This window comes from Wyeomyia smithii, chromosome 3, assembly GCF_029784165.1.
Source record: "Wyeomyia smithii strain HCP4-BCI-WySm-NY-G18 chromosome 3, ASM2978416v1, whole genome shotgun sequence".
Taxonomy (NCBI): Eukaryota; Metazoa; Arthropoda; class Insecta; order Diptera; family Culicidae; genus Wyeomyia; species Wyeomyia smithii.
In genome coordinates, this window is record NC_073696.1 from 216,176,056 (window position 1) to 216,197,862 (window position 21,807).

The 21,807-nt window shown below is 39.0% G+C and overlaps 1 protein-coding gene across 13 annotated transcripts in view; it reads left to right on the plus strand.

The window, feature by feature from the left end:
- The window catches only part of LOC129727253 (TLD domain-containing protein 2), a 494,969-nt gene that overhangs the window by 220,477 nt on the left and 252,685 nt on the right, over nucleotides 1–21,807 (plus strand). For 3 of the 13 annotated variants that reach the window (XM_055684871.1, XM_055684875.1, XM_055684874.1), the window contains exon 1: nucleotides 1,540–2,420. The exons of 3 other annotated variants lie outside the window; for them this stretch is intronic. The gene's annotated coding sequence lies outside the window, so the exon portion shown is untranslated. Of the gene's footprint in view, nucleotides 1–1,539; nucleotides 2,421–21,807 lie in introns of those variants that run through there. 7 more of the 13 variants (XM_055684873.1, XM_055684876.1, XM_055684878.1 and 4 more) reach the window with 5 other exon arrangements.

Sequence of the window (21,807 nt, forward strand, 5' to 3'; positions counted from 1 at the left end):
GTGAAGCCTTGCCAGAAGTCCACTCAAGTTTAAATTTTGGATGAAGACTTTTTTCGAGGAGACAAAACTGTTGAGCCTAGAGTCTGCATCAAAAATGCACAAAAATTGTCTGTTTTTCATGGGTTTACCTTTACACGCACTAACGAAATAATCGACTGTAACAGTTGATGAATTCCCATCGGAATCTCGAAGACGTTTGGTGTATGATTCGGGTAGCGTGACACAGAGCGACGCGCAAGCTCTCCTCCAGCGTTGACCCGGTCGTACTAATTCACCGTATCAGGTATTTGAACGCCAGTAGATACGCACGCATGGAACCTCCTTCCTTCAGGTGCCGCCTCGCTTCCTTGCTTCCGGAACAGCGATTAAAAGTGTCATCTAGACTCTTTCACATCTTCGCAGTGCCCTTGTTACTTGGCTTCACAATCCGATTCTTCGAATTTAGCTACAGCCGTTGATGAGTAACTAGTATTTCAGTCTTATTGAACTCTAGTGCCTTTTTCGGACATCCGTTTCAGAGATGTTGATTAAAAACGGCTGAACCTAAGAAACGTTTCAAATCCTTAAACTAAATTAAATCCATGTGGCTCCGTGAATTTTTGAGCATCCACAAACCAGATCAGAGTCCTGAAAAGGTAGTTCTAAAGAACTCAAATCAAGTTTCACTCCTGATTCATAACACTGGTCGACAAGCGAAGTAAAAAAAAAGTTGTTCAAAAAAATGTATATCTTTTAAACCATACCTGGTGATTTTGACCCGGGTTCGTCGCTTCTACGTTTGCTTACGAAAAAACTCATTCAAGTCTCTAAAAAAGTCATATCTGCTAGGAGCACCAAAATTCACAGGAATGGTTAACAAGCTATAATCTTTTATTTTTTCCCAGTTTGAGCTCTAGGGCAAGGCCTGTGTTTACCAGTAATAGATGGATTACCTGCTCCGGTTTTTTGGTAACTGAAATTACCTATAACAAAACAGCTATAACAACAGATGAGATGCGGACTCGATTGATTGATTAGACGGCTAATCTATATATGAGTTATTATTACAAAATATCTTTCTTTTTTTGCAAACACTTATCCGTCACTTGGTCAGTATGGTTGCAAAATTGGCTGAATTATCGTATAAGCTGATTGAATGCAATTCTCTTGAGTGTCTAGTGTGCGTATAGTCAAGTACCCGATCGGTCAACGCTGGCTGGCTGTTAACGCAAACGCAACGGGAGAGAAAACGTGTGTGCTTGTTTGGTCCGTCGCGTCGCGTCGGTCGGCCCTATGTACTAACCAGCCAGCCGATGCGCAAATGAGTTGCCGCGCGTACACTCGCGAGAGGTACCTAACGGAGAGATCACTCTGCTCTGCCGACGCGATCTTCGCGTGTGCTGCCGCCGCCGGGTAGAGCTGCAGCTGTGCGGAGACGCTCAAGAAGCCCATGCTCTGCCGTTTTGTGTACGTTACGTACGGGGTACGATCGATCGGGTGGACCGGATCGGATCGGTAGCGACAGCGTCGACGAACGACAACGACGACGACGGAGACGTGGTATTAAACATTTTTGAAACTTTAGCAGTCGCTTTAGTTTCCAACGAGTTTCTTTATCGATCGCTTGGTCTTGTGCGCGTGTCTTGTATGTTAAGTACGGAGAGTGTGTTTTTTTCTGTACTCGAGAGTTACTTTTTTTTTGTTGTTCCGGATTGTTTTACGCGGTGCAGCCTACAGATTTCTGAAGCTAGTTATTCGTGTAAAATTGGTACAGTGTACTGCCTCTGTGGGTTTTCTATGCGAGCTTTTTCGCATGGTCTATTGAAAGTGTGCGTTAGCGGATTGCTCGGTAAAAGTTTCGCTAAATTTGCAGTGGTTGCGAAAATAAAAGTGAAACCCAAACACCTTCAAAGGCCGAGATGGCGATTGCGACCTTTCAGTTCGGTTTGCCTTCTGATTGATATATCGATTCGTGCTAATGGTGTGATACATCATAGGTTCCCATCCCCGAGTTACGTGTGCCTTCGCCGATCGGAGTGCGGCCGAGCGATGTGATTGTCAGAAGAAAGTGAGCCTTTGAAATTCGCGACGAAAGAGAAAAATAACCCGCGATAGCGCTTGTGTGGTAGCAACTGGCGAATCTTGGCCGCCCGAGCGGGGTGCTGATGAAACAAGTGAAATGTGCAATTGAAACTAGTTTTGCTTCCACCCGGCGATGCTGTTGTTGAGTGCAGTTTTTTAAAACAACGTACACCTTATGACGCCATTGTACCGCTTTTAGATAAAATAAAAGCCGTACACGTTTTTATATATTGTGTCATAGTGAACGAGTGAGCGATCTGTCAGAATTAATAGGAGAAAACACTACGATTTTAACCTAACGACAACGAAAGGATTTACCAGCATCGCCGAGCTGCATCGGACCCTTCATCAATCAAACAGTAAGATAAGATTGAAATTGTTTGTTGTACCCATCTTTGTGAAGCTTGATCATCTCTAGAACCAATGTTTGTAACATCTCTTAAAATATCAATTTTTCTATTTTTGAACTGCCATCATGGGCTCGAGCGAGCCTCCCGGTTTCATTCGTGTTAATGTAAATGTGTATGCAAATACAGCAAACGATAGAGTGAACGCATGTTTTTTGCCTTCGTGAGTATACAAGTGAAGGGAAAACTGGCTGCGAAAGTGAGAAGGGATAGGCAAACGTGCATCCAGTAAACAACTGTAAACAGCTGTTTTATCTGCATTCTTGGCGATGCACTTGTACAGCGTACCGTGGTACTGCTTGCAGAACACGGCTAGTGTCGGTGGAAAATTTTTCTGAGGAAAAAAATTGCTTTCAGAGGTTGGTTGTGTTTCGGGTCATGTTTTACAATCTTCTCAAGCGCTTAGCGCTTTCGCGGTGTTCGTTTTGACATAAAAGCAACTGGAATCATTTTTTTCCCACGAGTACTTTCTACGAAAATGAAATTCAACAAAAAACGGGGTTGTAGTTGTTTTCGGAAAACCCTAGAGCAGTTTTCCCGATTTGCTCGGGTGTGATGCCTGATGCTTCGAAAGTTCACAAACTATATATACATCGTACAATCAAAATGAACATACAAATTTGTTGATTAGTTTGTTCTCATGAGCTCAAACAACATTTAACTTGGAAAGTACCGCTCAGAAGAAGCATCTCTCAGATTCTGAACACAGTTTTCGATTTTTTAAATTTAAAGTAACCATGAAATTCAAGACAGTGTTATTTTTATCGTTAACCCATTCCCGGCGCACAGTGGGACGAAATCAAAAATAGTGGGACATTGGTGTTTGTGATGAAACGCATGATTTTAATGTTTTGATATCTTCTAGAAAGTCTCTCAGTTTCATGAGTAATTAATTTGGGTGGTAAAATTTTTTGTTTAAGGGGGGTGTACACCAAAATAAAAAAATTAACTTTTTTATTTCTTGATAAACTTGGTAACTTTCTTCCGACACATTGTAGAACTTTCTCTTAACCTGACAAAGTTATACGGTATAAAAGTGAACCACCCCCTTAAAATGTGTTTTTGGGTTATACCGCTCTTATCATAATTTTGCCTCTGTTCAAGTTTTCTACAAACCTCAAACTAAGATTAATTGACACGGTTTTTTTAAAAGAAGGTATATCGCTATATCTTGATTTAGAGGAGTTATATCTGTTTTTGCAATTTTATGACATAATTTTCAAGTGAACTTAACTTGCGGAAAGGCAGATATTGGCAGCTACTTTCAGTCTCATTTAATTCGGATGCCTATTCCCTCCAGTTGTGTATATATGTCGTACTGGAATCGAAGGGGATTCATAGTAACTTTACGGAAATTAGGTTGCAACTTTTCTGGAATTTGATCATTTTTTAATCAACTTTTTTTTTTAAATTGGACAATCGGTGCCCGTAAATGAGCAAGCCATGGACGTTTGGTGATTTGACAGGTTCTCGGAAATATTGCAATGTGTAACTTTAAAAATCCGAGTTGTTTGTCGTCTGGTTTGAGTCAGATTCGCGAGTGCGAAAGAGAAATGTTATGCAATATGTACAGAACTTGCAACAAAAATGGCCTTGCAACAAACGGACTTATACTGTGTTCGTATTTTGAAGTTTGTTGAACACTTGAACAATGGCAAAATTAAGTTAAAAGCGTTATCACCCAAAAACATATTTTTAGGAGGTGGTTTACTTTTATACCGTATAACTTTGTCAGGTTAAGAGATTGAATTTTCCAATCTTCTACAAACTTACTCGAAATAGCTAGTTCTACAATGTGTCGGAAGAAAGTTACCAAGTTTATCAAGAAATAAAAAAGTTTTTTTTTTATTTTGGTATACTGCCCATAATCGCATATCAGTCCCAGCTTCATTCCCATCAAGTTGACAAAACAGCGCGTTAAGGTATTTTTCTTCCTTAGGGTATTTCAGCTGTTGAGCGTGGTTCATTCCCATATTTTCGACATAATATAATGAGATAGACATTTACCAAAACTTCTCTAGAAGAACGACAAAAATGGAGGTGGGACTGGTATGCGATTATGGGCAGTATACATCCCCCTAAAACAAAACAATTTACCACCCCAATAAAGCACTTATAAAACTGAGAAACTTTCTAGAAGACATCGACACGCTAAAACCATGCGTTTCGTCACAAACCCCAATGTCCCACAATTTTTGATTTCGTCCCATTGTGCAGCGGAGAGAAATAAGATTTTACCTCGAAAAATGGCCTTCAAACCCGTATTACTCAGCAACTTCATGCACAATTGACACAAACTGTATTGCATATTGTAGATCGATCTGTTCTCTAACCGTATTAAATAGTCTCGTCGTTCAAAACTGCTAGTATAATTGTAAATTTAGATGTCAGGTGATATCATACAGCATCACCCACCGGGAATGGGTTAATTTAAATCAGTTTTTTATCCTATAAGACCCCATTAGTCCAAATAAGACAAAAATCGCAAAAAATTGGGGGATCCCAGAGCTTCTCCATCGACTACATCCGAAGTTTGGATATCCTTGTCACTAGACCATAATATTCTGCTGTACTGCCGCGTATAGCATGTCAGCCTTATTTGCATTTTCAACAAGCTGAAATAACGCGTTTTGGGGGAGCTGCTCCATTATTCATCTCATTAAGACGATATTCACGAAGAATGCACGGATTAAACAACAAATTTTCATGAAATCATTGAACAAATAAACAAAATACGCTCACGTGCTCTTATAGAATCGTTCAGTATTGTATATTTAGTAAACTTAGCTGGATTTATCCTGAATTTTGTAAAACAAACCATTTTGCACACCGCTTCCATATCCATCTCAAAACTTAAATCACTGCTCAATTATTCATCTCACGACGTCCCCATATTCATCACACTGCAGTGCACTGTTGATCATGAATGAATCACATTATCATGAATGAACGTAGCCGCAGCCCGTCGTAGTAGGTTACCTAGATATCCGCGTAGTTGTTTACGTGCAAATATGATAACCTAGGTAACCACGGCAGTGCTGTCCATTTATGTCAATTATGTCGGAATAATTCAACATTTTCAGTATGATTTGTTCGTATTAACAGAAACCGATTTGAGAACTTTTGATTTTCTTCAACGCAGTGAAAACAGATGAAAATACATACAGTTGAAATTTAGGAATTGTAGAAATTCATCTCATATATTTCTGATAATTCAAGCTGGTTTTTGGAAATTTAAGGTGAACGTTTCAAAGATTTAAGTATTCTTAATGTAGTGAGTGATTTTGTTTAGTAATTAAAATAAAAAATGGTCCGCTAGTGATGAGAAAAACTTTGGTTGGCTGCTGAACGAGTCCCGTTGTAGCCGTATAGAGCAATACGCGGATTTTGTTTTCTGAGGTAGGTGATTGAAATAAATGAGTTTTCGTGTGCAGATGTCTGACTATTATATCAAATTTAGAGCTTTCAAGTGAGTTTTTGAGGATTCTACTTCATGAGAAATCTAAAGTGAACTAAGAAGAATCCATTCCATGGATTAGCAGATCGATTTAGTTAGAAAATATGCGTTTTTTCTGTTTTCAATTATGTTTTCATGTTGTATGAGATGAATACATGGGCTGAGATGAATAATGGAGCAGTTCCCCCAATATTGTAACCCTGACCAGACGCACCCGAAACCGACGTCAAAATTTAGCGGATGGCTTAAGCGCCTCTCCCGAAGGAGGCCATTCGCTTTTCTCTGTTGCCCAGCTGATGAGACCCCTCTTACGGGAGGGTACTGTTTGTTTCTGAGTTTCGGTTCGAGAACGGCAGAATCCGCGTCAGCAATCCTCACGCGACCAAAAAAATTAACCATTCAAAAACTCTATTCAATCGGATTTGCCGATTATCATCACGGGGACTGTTCTCGGTCCACTTTATCTATGAACGCTTTAGATACCATCAGAGGAGGCTGCAGAGTACAAGCCAGCCCTACTTGCAACTACAAAAAAGAAATGGAAAACGATAGCGACCTAAACGGCGATTCTTGCTAAACCAAAAATAAAATCCGAAAAAGTTTCTTAATAAGAGATTTCAATTTAGCTTCTATTCATTCATATTCATTTAGCTTCTATTCATTACACGTGTTTCCTGTATTGCTAGCAGGAAAAAAATACATTAGTCTGCAACGGGATTCGAACCCCTAGGGCGCGTGTTACGTGTTACTAGCGCGGTTACTTGCTTAACTTTAACTTCTTCATCAGCGCGTGAACACTCTCGGCTATTGCAGACTTCTTGTTACGGGTCGCTTATAGCGGGGATGGCTCTACCGACATGATCGGTAATGGGTTGAGTGCGTGAGTCGGTAAAATGATTCTAATTCTGCAGCGATTGCATCGCTGACCTAGGGTTTACCTTCGGTTTGTGCACGCAGAAGTTGGATGGTGCGAAACCAGTACAAAATTGTGCGTTTTCAGCACAATTGTTGATGTAATTCGGAACCAGTACAATGATTGCGTGTTGGGCATAACGCAATTAATGCTCTAGCGTTTTTTCAATGTATTTGTCAGCTCCAAACTACAGAGCATGAGCATGAGCATGATTGACCGCCCGAGGTTGCTACTCCGTTATTGCCAGATCAGCTGTAATTACACAGAGAACCAATGGATGATGCTTGGGATTAACATTCATCCTCAATGTGTAAAAACTGGTGACCTTAATCTTTATATTAGGCAATACCAGCGCCGGCCGCATCCGAATGCAGGTCAAAGAAGGAGTGTGTATAGGAATATGTTGACATGATACTCGCTTTATTGGAAACCGAGAACACCTCTGCACTTCCACGAGAAATCACTGGGATGTTGGAGAAAAGGGTAAGGTTTGCAGCAGATTTCGTTTTGGTAAACGATGCGCTGAGTTCTAATACCGGGTTCATAATAACAAATAGCGCGCGTACGAGTTTATTATATCTTCTACGGAAATCATAACGCGATCCGAACTCATTCCGGTTGATGATGTAACACCGCATAAATAAAGCGCACGCGAGGATACCGGACCTATAACCTAATCAAGACAGATTCCTAGAGTACTAATTAGATTTAACAAAATGCCAAAACAATCGCAATCAAAATTTATTTGCCATGCTGACCGACAAGATTTCTACTTAATCAAATTAAAAATTGTCTATGTATTTCAGTATTTACTCAAAAGCTAGAAAAATTATAAAACAAGGGCATAAAACTGCTCAAAATTTTCGTAACAGCGTCTCCGTTCACCTGAGGAAATAATATCAACAATGAAGACTGACGCGCAACTGTTTCGACGCAGTTAGCGCCGCATCGGCCCAATCGGTAGATTAAAAAAATTCAAAACCGGCTTCCACGAAGCCGCGGTCACAAGCAGGGATGCCACAAACGCAGACCAATCTGTGCAAAACAAAATTCCCACACAAGTATATGTACATACAGAACGGCAAACGCGCCCTTCAAACTACAGGCCGATGTTAGGGCGACGCCACACTGCAAATGCGTCCTTTCTCACGAGAGGAGAAAAACAACAATGAAAACTGACGCGCGTTAAAACCACATCCCTGTCACGAACGTCATCCCCATACATTTTGCTTGAAGCCGTTTTTCTCTGGCTCTCTGGCTCGATTATCCGTCAAAAGGCTGTCAGCGCTTGCGAAACAGCCGAATAAGCTCCGTCCATGCGAGATCAACTGTTACTGCAAGTGGTGTGTAGGAATGCAAAAAGCGAAGAATGACTGTTTTGTTTTAAACGTTCTATGGATTTTGTGCAGGACACAAATGGTCATGTTCAAACATGTTTCAACACGTTCTGGATAGCCCTAAATTCAATATAGTTAGAAGCACGAAAAAAATCTGTACAGTAACACATGCGGCACAATGAACGGAGCTTATGATCATATTTTCAACACTAGCGTCATCATCATCGGCGGCAGCTTCAGGAAACAGTAGCCATGACATCGGTCTGGTTAAAACACATCCCGAACTGTTTCGACGCAGTCACCCGAACAGCATCGGCCCCAGTACGCACTGTACCTGCTGTAAACGATTGAGTGAGAAAATTCCAAAACCGGCAACTAAGAAACCGCGATAACAATCAGAGATGCCACATATGTAAATTTAAATTTATCTGTGAATTATAAATTTCTCATCCATACAGTTTACAGTTTACAGATTTGTAAATCAATATAGATTCCTACGATATTCTACGAAATTTACAAATTTTTATACAGACTTTTATACTGGAAATCTGTAAAACATTCTCGATGTTCAATACACAGAAATGTAGCATCCCCACAAAAGGAATTGTAAAAAGCAGAAAAAAAACATTGGTTCCCTTCTGCCGTGCAAATCAAACAAAAAAAAAACACAGGCAAAACGTCACCAACACTAATACTTATCTTTTAATTCTCGCGTCCTCTCTGAACCATCATGCTGGTGCGAGAACGTGCCGCACGCAAGAGCAACCTCGCACTTTTTCACACACACTTATGGCAAGGCATGGGCTAGCGGGAAACGTGCTCCGCCACCGAAAAAGAAATGCAGCTCTCACAAATTAGCCACAAAATTGCACAAATCTTTCACGGATTTCAACATTGACGTCACTAACACCGATAATACGAAACCGCCACATTTCGTATTACCTTTTACTCCACCCATTGCACTTAAAATATAACGATTACGCGACGGGAAGGCCAAATAAAATACGTCGACATTATTGCACTATCCTCAACCGTACACGACAACCCTCGGAACACTTCATCGCGATTTAAATCAAACACTTGGAATTCACACCGAAACAACAGCGGCCTTCATTCAATAAACGTAGACACATCCCTTTTCCGGATAGAAAATAAATCTTATAAAAGCTTGAAAAAACGATGAAAAATTCCGAAGAGAAACATTTTCACGTCCGTTCTCGATCACAGCTTGCTTCGATCCCCCTGTATTTGTCAGCTCCAAACTACTACACCTAAACAGTTTCAGCTGGTATCAAGCAGCATTGCAAAGCGAGCGAAAAGCAAAACCTTTCTTCTCCTTTCTGCTTGAGAACGAGGCATATGCTACGCTTCTCAAGTCTTTTGCACACATGCTTTCCCCTGAGTAGCAGCAAGCATGCACTGACAGTATGAATGAGGCTAACAACACTGGCATCAAGTATGTACAGCACGGGTGTCTCGCTCATTTCGTAAAGCGACGAGACATCATCTTGCGCGTCGCAGCCCGAACCGAAAAAGAAACGAAAGAGCAACCTGCAAATTATATGTGACGTATCTAGTCTCGTCGCACGTACATGGAAAATCTACGAGCAAGAGCGAAAGAGAAGTCACTAATACACTCGATGTGAGAAATAAAGTGTCGGTATATGATACATATTCTGATTTCAATCTGTGTCAATGTATTCGCAGTACAACTGCTGCGTTATCCATTTCACACATTTATTGTGCGATTTTAGTGCAGAATTTGTGCGAATCGGGAAGTACAATGATTGTACAAGACTTGAACTTTTGCGTGTGGAGGCGAGCGGTTATTCACGGCCACAAAAAAAAATATTATCGGTAGAGGGATTTCGATCCCACGATCTTCGTGTCGGTTCGTACTTTGAGGGTTGACACTTTCCCGAAGTGGGCTAGTCGGCCTAACCTCTGAACCAATGGTTCATTATAGCCGGTGCACGTTTACCGGACGATTTGATCATGCGCATGTCAAAGAAAAATGAGGGTGTACTCACTGACTACCAAGGATTTACGTGTGACCTCTTACTGCTCCTGATATCTGCGTGATTCGCTCGGTGTCCCGCGGCGGTAGTTGCTTGTTGAATTGTTGCAGCGGATGTCCGACTGCAGCGTGGCTTGGCGTGACGACGCTCTTCCGGCTTGACGTGAAGACGTCCCTCTGGCAGGTTGGCTGTTGCCGGGAATCTGTGCTCCTAGACAGTGTGGAATCAGGGGCGACTCGTCCATAGGTGCAACCTGTGCAATGCACATGGGGACGTCAGGCAAAAAAATGAATCTAAAATCCAAATTCATGCTCTTATTTTCTTATTTTGTAGTTTTATTTTTAAATAGTAACAAAGAGAATTACTTGCTTCAATTCGCGGATAAAATTCTAGTTACTTCCCAAACTCTGATTTTCAGAACTTGTAGTTGAACAGGTAGGTTCAACAGCCACGAGTCGTCCCTGTGTGGAATTGACACGGCTTCTGGTGTAGGTGGCGGCTAGAGTTGCGGTGTTTCGGCAGTTGCTGCGGTATCACCTGCGCGGGAACAAAAGAACAGCCAACATGCAATGTTGGGATTAACTCCCGCAGTTGCCCAGATATGAGACACTCTACCTTATAATCGCATTTTCTATTCACGGCTCTCTTCCCAATAGGTTTTTTTCTAGCAAGCCAGCTATCTTCACTCTTAAAGAAAACTATTTCTAACTTTATCGGCTAACAATTTCACCACATGGTGGATACTTTTCTACAGTGTAATCGCGGCGCGCACAAGATAACTACAACCACTGCGGACTCTTCCACCGTCTAGAACAAAGTGGCAGAGTAACAGTTAGAAATTCCTCAGACAAACTGGCATTGTAAAATCCTCGGCCCTCGATTTCCGGCGTTCGCTGTTCGGACTCAGCCGAACCGACTCCTTTGAACTCAGAAACAAACGATTTGCAGATCTAACTTTACGAGAGAAGTTATCTCATCCCATGGGCAACGTCACCATCCGCTACCCCTGGAGTTTCCCCCGACCCATCGGTGGTTTCGGCAAGTGAGCTACCCACACAATACTCGGGGTCCCCGGGATCTTGAGTGTCTAACGCTACTTCTCCTCAAACTCTTGCGGCCAATGGAGAGGATATCTTTGCTGCGAGCTTTCGGTTGATCATCCATATTCAAGGAGTCAACCGTTTTAAATTTACTTGATTTTCGTAATGCTACAATATAATTTAACATTTTTGTCCTTCAATTTATGCCTAATGAGTCATAAAAGTTTCACTTTTTTTTAGGAACTAGGTGGATCTTTACCTTTCATACATTTCCTGTTTATGGTCACAGCTTATTTTTTCTTTAAATTTATTCTTAAATTCAGCATCATATTTTTAAACAAGGCACTACTACAATAAATAAAAAAAAACTTCCTAGAAACAAAACATTTTAAGCAAGACATTATAAAGTAATTAAACCTAGCAAATCTTTCGATCCACAGTATGATAACATTTTCCAGCGGAGCTTTCTCGTAAACACGAGATTTTTAAAGGCGGATACGTCCAGTTTTTATACCGAATTAGTGTGACAGTTATTACTCCCTCTTGAAATGCAAATAAACATCACTTTTCTTGAGATATGCCAGCGGAAGTATGATATATAGACAGTCGTGTGACACTCTAAGCGCAGTCAATAAAATGATCTTCTGTAATTTATGGCTTTATTGATGCGCAAAGGTGGTGATTAAGGACCCGCACTGGTTACGCAATCTTGCTTTAAAAATTATTTCTTGTTTTTCGAAAACTCACTGCTAAAGTGCAAAAAATGTTTAATTTATGTTAGATTGAAACATTCTGTCAGAGTACTAAATGTGGAGAAGAATATGTGATAGGTTGAATTATTATAAATTTTGTTAGGTATTTATCCTATTCCATCTTTTTTTTATTTCTGTATAATTTATGTATGCATTAATTTCCCACAACGCAACTAGCAAACACGAGAGTTGGCCGAGGCCGTTTCGTCCAGTTTTTACGGTCCCGAGTTAATTTGACTCTAATTGCAACCCCTTGAAAGGTAAATAAAAACCCGCATCTTGGAATTTGCGATTATCTTTACGAGGGAAAATATTAGCCAACGGAAGTAAACACGCGTACAGAGCAGTTAGTTATGCGACAGTTTTACTGCTGCCAATCAAATTAAATGATTCACCTGCAAATTGCGATGAAAGAAATTAGCATGCTTACCGTGATATAAGAGCATTAAAACCATAAAAAATTCCGTGGGGTACAGTACTGAGAGTTATCTTTCATTGTGTTTTTCTCTGTTTTCTTTTATCACATAACGAATGAAATACGTACAACGGATTTTCACTTCTAATAGCCAATGCTCTAAGAGTCACATTTGCATCAATATTTTGACTGTATCAGTGAGAATTTTTATCTATGATGTAAACAAATAGGTTTATTTCATTAATATTTGTCCGGCTCAAAATACACTCCGTTTTCAGGCAAAAAAAATATGTTCTAATAGAACATAAAAGCAACCCAAACTAAACCTGCTGAAAATACATGAGACATGCCAAAACTGTTAACTGAACTATCCAGTAAAAGCCTCAGTTTTATTGAATGTCACTTTCGCAGTGTGAGATAATTGCAATATTCGAACTTCACCAGCGGATAATTAAAAGCCATAATCCTTAATGGGAGAATATACACCCTAGCAGCAGCAGCCACATGGAGGGTAATCTCGTGAGTCCGTCACGTTTTCTCACACGATCGACTTTTTCGCAAACTTTGGACTGTTGATTATCGGATTGAGCCGAGAGCTAATTAACGTGGTCCCGCACACACGAGCACCAATTCGCACGAAAATATCAAAAGTGCCTATCACAACAACCGGTTTACCTTTTCGTTCACTTTTTCTCTCTCTGTCTCTCCCTGCCTTGCTCCAGGGGGCTAATCTCGCGCAAAAGGTATAGATAAAAAGGTATAGATACTCGTAGTTCTTACCACAATTCAGTAATCGATAAATTTGAACGAGAAGACGGTCTAAAATTATTTAACCACTCATTCGGGTGGTTTGGTCATTCCACCCGTTAGTGAGCAATGCACCATGCAACTGCAACTTTGAGCAAACCAATCGCATGGTAAGAATGGACACGTGGTGGTAGTAATAAAAAGTTACTAGCCGTTACTAGCAATCGTCGAAACGTGCCAAACAGCGTTGGATTCCACCAATACCAATAGTAGTTGCCTCGTCGCTCGACGACGACGACGACGGAACGAAAGCCAACTGGTGTGGATATTAAGGCCCGCATTTCGCAGCCACCTGTAACGATGCCACTGGCCATCAGCTGTGGGATCAAGCTTTCGGCTGGAAAAGGAAAGTAAAGTTGCTGCAAGATATTTGCTCACTGCTATGACAAATCGAGGCTCGAATTACAAGCATCGATTCGGCATGATTGGCAGGCCACTTTTCGAGGGCTTTGGTTCAGTGAGCGAAAAGCCCCAATGAATACGAGTATTGCCGGCTGAAATGATTTACTGCTGTTTGTTGTTGCACATTAATTTCTGGCTCACATTCAATACTAATTTTCGGATCGGATTCATGGTTTCGTTACGAAGTGGCTAAATATTGGCTCATCTTATCCATGTTGTGCACTCTGCATGAGAACAGTGATGATAAAGTAAAATTTTCCGTATACATTTTGCGTTTGATGCAATATGTGGGCTCTGTTTCATCAGAAATAACTAGTCGAGGACTAATGTTAATTTGTCATATGGGATAGCCTAAACATGTTTAAACTGTGCTCATTGCTTTGAACACGCCACAAAATCTTGAGCCATTATTATTAGATTCCTAACAGTAAAGTAACTTTTTATTTGGTTTTGGGAAAGAGATCAAAATTCAGAAATAAGTAATATTGTCTCGGCCACAAACGACAAACATTCGTTTGCCGCAGTGCCACTTCAGCCCAATGAATGCCTTCCAGGCATACAAGAAAAGTAATATTGTTGTTTTTAACTTCGATACCGAAAATGGTATGTGAGTGCCTTCAGCTCACATAATTTTTATTTAACTTCTCCTGACTAAAGGTACTCCATTTACGGCTTTGTCTATTTTAAGATAAATTTCGCTAACAATTCATCGTCTCAAGAAATGAGGTGAAATCACTGTATTGCGAATAATTCTTATTTTTTTTTTCAAAACAGTAACTGTTAATGCTAAAGAAAACTACCATGAATATTATTAAACTTTCAATCGTATACTTCATGTACAAAAAAGGAGAATTCTGTCAGGTCGTATGAGATAAATTGGGGTGAAAACTATCTCCTTTGAAAAATCCATACATATCAATCACTATCACTTTGGAACGGAAAATAGCGACATTTCAGGACAAAAAGTATTGTTTTTGGTCTACGGTTCGAAATTTATCACCATTAGTTTTACATGATTATCGTTTTGGACAGTGGTTCCCAACCAGGGCCGCGAGGCTCATCTAGGGGGGTCGCAAAGCTCATGGTAAATTTGACGGGTAACTAAAAGCTGTTTCCAGATATCGCTGTGAAATCAGATTTTAACTCTTCTGTGTATAAGGATTAAGACAGGAAACAATGCAGACTTGAAAAATGAGATGAGACTGGAAAAAGCAGCCTCATCTAGCAAAATCTGTATCTAAAATTCTTTTGTGGGGCTGCGAAGCTCTCTGTGCTTCGCAAAGGGGACTGTGGAGCTCTTTTTTTTAGCAAAACGGGCCGAGGAGCCAAAAAGGCTGGGAGCAACTGGTTTAGCAGATTCCAATTTATTGATTTTATAATTTTTGTATTTTCTAGAAAATCATCTGTAATGCATTGATGGTATAAATTCATCTATCAAGATTGTTTTTTTAGCTTTTTCAAACTTTACTCCCTTCTCTTATTTTGAAGAAAATCTTTGGACTTTCGGCATGCTGAAACGAGTTAAATAAATTTGATTCAAGCATGCAATTGTACAGAAATGTTATATTTTTTTGTTCAATTTTTTAATCATTTTAAAAAGCCTACCATTTTCTGTATAGGTTGCAGAAAACTGGCTTATTTTTACCATATTTAGCCAAACAGTAAACTTTTTGTAGTCAACCAAAGTTGCATAATCTCTCATCATGATTTGAAATATCGATTGTTATTCCAGGTAAATTTTTGGAAAAAAAAACTATGGAAAGTTGCTTAGTTTAGTCAGGCCTACACAACCACAAAATCTCATTGAATTTTTAAATTTCTTCAGAGCCCTTCAGTCGAGTTGGCGCGGAGTTCTTCTGAAATCTCTCCAGGGAATTACAATTAATGCTAGATTAATAAGTCGTAGCAATTCCTAACAGAATTTTCAGTATGTAGCTTCTCGCGCGAAACACGGCCAAATTAAGGTTTGCATAGCTTGGTTGAGATAAAAAGGAAAGTAAGATCAGTAAGAATTAAATCGCTACGTAAAAAATGTTGCTTCAGTTCTTTTGTTAAAAGTTAAAGTAATGGAAAAGGCTGTATTTTGCCAATTTTGAGATAAATTGGTTGCGCAACTTTAAATTTTGCTGATGTTAACGCTCTAGTACCCAATGCCGCCATTTGGCGAGCTTAAGTCGAAGTTCTGAAAAGCTTCAATAAATCCTTAAAAGGTTTATAACGGTTCATAATTATTTTACCGAAGCCCGTCTAGAAATTAACTTAGGCACTAGAGGATTAAATGAGATCTTTCTGTAGTTTTAACAAAATGGTAGCTTGAAATGAAACATTCCTGATTAAAATGGCTTATTTTTTGCGAGGTGTTATCTCTTTATTTGCTGTATTCAAACAAAGCTCTCTCACAATTTATTCCTCCGGGTTTTTTTATAAATTTATTTGAAATCCAGTTTTTTCTTCAGCTTTTTTCGAGTTTAATTGAAAAATTTATTGGCATTGGCAACAATTGCCCCGGGCGATTCACACAGAACAATATTGTTCGCAGTGAGTAGTCCATACTGGAATAAAATACCACAAGGTACAGTCATGGAGATTTCCTGTCAGAGCAGGTGTACCTCAAGGTTCAGTCTTGGGTCCAGTCTTGTACAACATATTCACTTCAGATCTTCCTGATTTGCCTCCAGGATGCACAAAGTCATTGTTCTGCGATGACACAAGCATTTCCGTAAAAGGAAAAAGTCTTCGTGTCATATGCAGTCGATTGCAGAAAAGTTTAGATATTTTTTCTTCCTACTTGCAAAAGTGAAAAATCTCTCCCAATGCTTCTAAAACTCAAATGATAATTTTTTCACATAAGCCTAGGGCTTCTTTCCTCAAGCCAAACAATAATCACGTTGTCAAGATGAATGGGGTTATTTTAAGTTGGTCTGACAAGGTTAAGTACTTGGGACTAATCTACGATAAAAAACTTATTTTCAAAGAGCACATTGAGAGTATACAAGCCAAGTGCATCAAATATACGAGATGTTTATATCCTCTCATTAACAGGAATTCTAAACTTTGTTTAAAGAACAAACTTTTGATCTACAAACAAATTTTTAGACCAGCAATGCTTTATGCTGTACCGATCTGGTCAAGTTGCTGTTCAACAAGGAAGAAAACGCTCCAAAGGATTCAGAATAAAATTCTGAAAATGATTTTGAAGCGTCCTCCTTGGTTTGGTACAATCGAATTACATAGACTTACTGGTGTTGAACCATTAGAAGCTATGTCAAATAAAATTATTAACAACTTTCAACAAAAATCGTTGCAATCCTCAATTGCTACGATAAGCTCTCTTTATAGCCAATAAGTTAGCAATTAAGTTAGTTTTAAGTTTACTTCCCCTTTTCTGACAAGTAGGTTTAAATCCCTACGAATGATAAGTCCTGATTGCGAAAGCAAACAAATCCTAGCAATTAAAATTACAAATTTCTAACAGTGTTGAGAAATCACCATTTGTGATTGGACACACATACTCATTATTTACTAATATTTATCATAAATACTAAAGCTACTAACAAATCCCCCTCTTGAAAAAAAAGGTACAGTCAGGGAGAAAATGATAAATACACTTGCAGTGTTGGATAATTTTTCGTATTTGCGCACTGATTTTAATTGTTGTATGATGTTATGTTACGTCATTATAATCTGCAGACACTCTTTTTGAAAGAGGAACGGAGAAATAACTGGAGAAATTTCTGTGTCGGTGATTCCAGAATTTTTTTGCGTGAGTTAGTGTTTTTTAAATGGTAAAAAAAAATACACTATTGAAATATATATACAAGACAATCCACATTAGCTTTATTTCTCTACATATTGTTAGCAGAGTGACCTTTTACGTTGCAAAAGTCACTTTCTATATTTCGTGGCTTGTCCTTTGTTTCGTAAAATTATATTCAATCTTCGTGGTATGTTCAACACCAGGTTTTCACGAGTAGAAGCTAGACTAGCATTTCACGCTGCCTGTACGTCGTTCCATAGGTCGGTTTTCAATGCTGTATGTTTAGGACCGTTACCCTCCATCGAAGAAGCATGTTTTCTTTGGTATACGGAAGCATTACGCTACGTAAAATAGCTACATAGTCGTTAGTATCCATAGCCTATGTTGTAAAATTTTGTAACCACTTCCAAATTTTGCTACTTTCTTGGTTAATTGTGCGCTGAAGGCAATGTTCACCGGTCTTCTCACCAGCTGTTGACCGTTTGGACACAAAAAGGTTAAATTTCGACTCAACCGACCAAAACACGATGCGTCATTTAGTTGCACCCTAACAAAAAAAAATTTTTTTTTCAAATTCAGTTCATGCCAAAATGCGTCGCTTTTGAAGTAGAGTAAAGTTTCTTATGTACCTAGGTGTTCGATTTTGCTTCCGTATGCCAAAGAAAACATGCCACTTTGCTGGATCTTTAAGCAGTACAACGATCCAAAACATACCGTTTTGAAAGCACAAAGATGATTTTGAAACGAGAATATAAAATTATTAGTTTCGCCAGCGCAGTCTCCTAACTTAAATCCTTTAGAATTTCTATGAAAGATTATGAAAGTCTAGGTTGCAAAGCATCATCCAAAGAATAAAACAGACTTATGGAACGTCGTACAGGCAGCGTGAAATGCTAGTCCAGCTTTTACTCGTGAAAACCTTCTGGTAAACATACCACGAAGATTAAATATGCTTTCACAAAACAAAGGACAAGCCACAAAATATTGAAGGTGAGTTTTGTAACGTAAAAGGTCACTTTACTAACGATATGTAGAGAAATAAAGTTTATTTGGAATGTTTTGCACGTATATTTCAATAGTGAATTTATTTTGTTTTCGCCACCTTGAAAACACCAACTTACGCAAAAAACTTTCAGAATCACCGACACAGAAAAATTCCAGTTATTTCTCCATTCCTCTTTGAAAGAGAGTGTCTGTAGATCGTAATGACGCAACATAACATCAAGTAACAACTTAAATCAGTGCGCAAATATGGAATATTAACCAAAACTGCAAGTGTATTTACCATTTTATCCATGACTGAATATAAGGGTACAAATTGAAAAGCCGAAAACATCGAGAGCGTCACTAAAATTGTCCACTTTCAAATGCTTAAAACTCAGTCAGCTTCCAACAAAAAAATGTTGATTTTGTGATGCCAACTATTGTACTAATGAAAAATGTAGAGCCTTGTTGATCGCATGCTTCGACAGCACCAGCACCGCCGATGCACGGCGGAGAGTAATCGGCGATTTGACTTTGAAACCGATTTGTTGTTATTGTTGTCGCTTTACTCGCTCTAGTCCACAAAGCCACGTGTAACACACGTTTAACTCTCAGTGGTTACGTTTAAAAACTAGCATGCAGACATTTAGTTACCATTGTATAACCGATTACTGCTGCAAGATGACGGTAGATTCTTACTGGAAACTGGCTCGATCCGCAACCGGCAGAGCAGCAGCTGATTTCAGGGCAGTAGAGCTGAGCAGGCGACTAATTCGTTCGCAGCGTTTCACAGCAGACGAACCAATTGGCGGACCGCAACAGTACACAGTATGTTAGTAATTTCGAGCGAATCTATCGCGTTGCGTTTACTTTCGGCGATTTGACTACTGCTAATAGCCTTGAGTGTGCCTGAAGCGGGAGTTATGTCTTGTTTGCTCGCTTGCAGTAGCGAGAAAACTAAAATAATCCCGTGTCACCGGTAAATGACAATGCAAAATCAACGCTTCTCCTCAAGGTTTATTTTTCCTGTATGGACTTCATCACTGCGACCAGAATCGTTGATCTATTGTAAGATATGCCAAGGTGTTTACTGTATCCTGCCCTTCTTTTATTAGTAATACCGCTATTGAAAAGTGGGGTGCTTATTGTTTGTCCGTGCTTGTGAATAGGAGAAGAAAGGGGCGGAGGGAGGCAAGCCCGATACACTAAGCATTTTGGTTTGTCTTTTCAGAGAAAATGGTACTTCCAATGTTTTATTGGTAAGCTTATTTTTCATGATTATTTCTGAGGATATTAACCATTAAATATGTTATAAACCTAATTTTAATATTTATTATTTTATCTGTTTGACTTATTGCTAAAAACACTCATTTACAAGCTTTTCGGCTATCATATATTCACATTAACTTCATCTGTCGGTTTGAAGTCCGGTTTTAGCCCTATAAGTACCAATAAAATTTTGAATGATTAATATTTCGGTCCATCCATGAGCATCTCAACTTTTTTTCGTTGGAAAAAAGGGAAAGAGTTGTACAACACCTTGTAATGTTACTTTCCACATTAATGTATGTGTTTATCTCAATGATCCAGAAACCGAATTAAGCAGGAACTTGGATCAAGAGCTCGATAGCATTACTCTAGGAAAAACATTTTTCTAAATAGTTGTTATACAGGGTGTTAGGGAGCTCACTTAAAATCCTTTAATGGGTCAATATGGAAATATAATTATAATACGGAGCTGACTTAAAATCCTTTAAGGGGTGATGGAGGACCCCATTTGATGAAAAAAATCCTTCTACGCATATGGCCACAATTCAACTACTGCAGAGTTATTTACTTTTTAATTTTCGGTTATTGTTTTCTTTAACGAGCGCTAGCACAAGAAGTGCTAACATAACTGAAAACTGAAAAAGTCAATAACTCTGCAGTAGTATAATTATGGCCATATGCGTAGAAGGATTTTTTTCCATCAAATAGGGTCCTCTATCACCCCTTAAACGATTTTAAGTCAGCTTCGTATTATAATTATATTTTCATATTGTTTAGTCATATTCGTTGTTGTTATTTATTCTTATTTCATTGATCACCTAATTTTTTGAATTTTGCTTAATATGGACTCAAATTTTGATCAAATAGACATTGTTAATCACACTTCAGTCCAGATGAAGAAATATTTAGTGAACATTCACAACTTTTTTTCGCGGTCAACTCGGTTTAGTTAGTGTTTACTTTTCGATTTCATTTATGTACTTAATAAATTTCCAATTTGGTTTCATCCATTTTTTTGTAAGATTTAGACCACTGCGACCATTGTTTTGATCTTTTGTGGTATGGTTTTATCCATAGTTTATTTTGAATCATTATTCTACTTAAAATTTAAACAATTGAAATAATTTAGTAATCTTATCAATAAAAATGAATTGCTGTTCGTTCGTGACCGCATGCTTCGAGACCAGATTTGCATGATTCTATTTTTTTGTTCGTCTTGGGCTGATTCAGGTTCACACGCAAAAAATGTTGGAAAAATTTTGGCCGAAAATCTTAATTTTCCGACCATTGTGTGGTGTAAAAATTTATGTGTAGGAGTTTTTTGGGCTGTGATTCTATGATGGTTCGCGACCTCTCCTCTCTCTGGAAGAGTGCGTTCCCATACGAATGAAACATACATTGCTGAATAACTCGAGAACTAATCAAGCAAATGGAGCTAAATTTTATGTGTGAGGGTTTTTAAAGGGAAGAAATGTTTCTATGAAAGTTCGACACTTTCTTTCTCTCTACCCGGACGAACACATACGAACCGCATAGAATCTCTAGGATTCTTCACATTGGATTCGTGAGCGTCCTTGAAAAGAATTCCTGAAAAAAGAATCCTCAGGAATGTCCTGTATATGGCTCTAGGATTCTTGAATAAGAATCCTGAGTGGGAATCCTCCGGATCGTGTTTGCGATTCCTTTCACGATTCCGTTACCGAGTTAAAGGTATCCTTGGGATTCTTACTAAGGATTCTCTGCGTGTTAGTAAGGGTAAAGAGAAGGGGGAACGCTGAAATACGAATAAAATATAAATTTCTGCATGCGTCGATCAAGCAGTTTAGTAAGTGAGTATTACTGGGTACGAAAAAATGATTTTAGAGTACAGGAAATGGTTTTATGATGAATCGACGAATCTCCCTTCTCTGATTGAGGTGGGGGGGTTGCCATTGAAATATAACACATATTTTGACTAAATTTTCTGAAGAATAGCTTAAAATGATCGTGATGATGCCAAAAATGGATCCTGGATGCCCCTTTTGAATCCAAAATCCCGTCCCCTCTTTTGGAACTAAAATCAACTCCAGGTGCGATTTTGACGCCCAAGATGGCGACTTCTGCTGGAAAACAACCCAAGGTGTCCAAATACTAGTATTACTGCAGGAATGGGTTATTCTGTTACGACGATTGTTATATGAACGTTTTT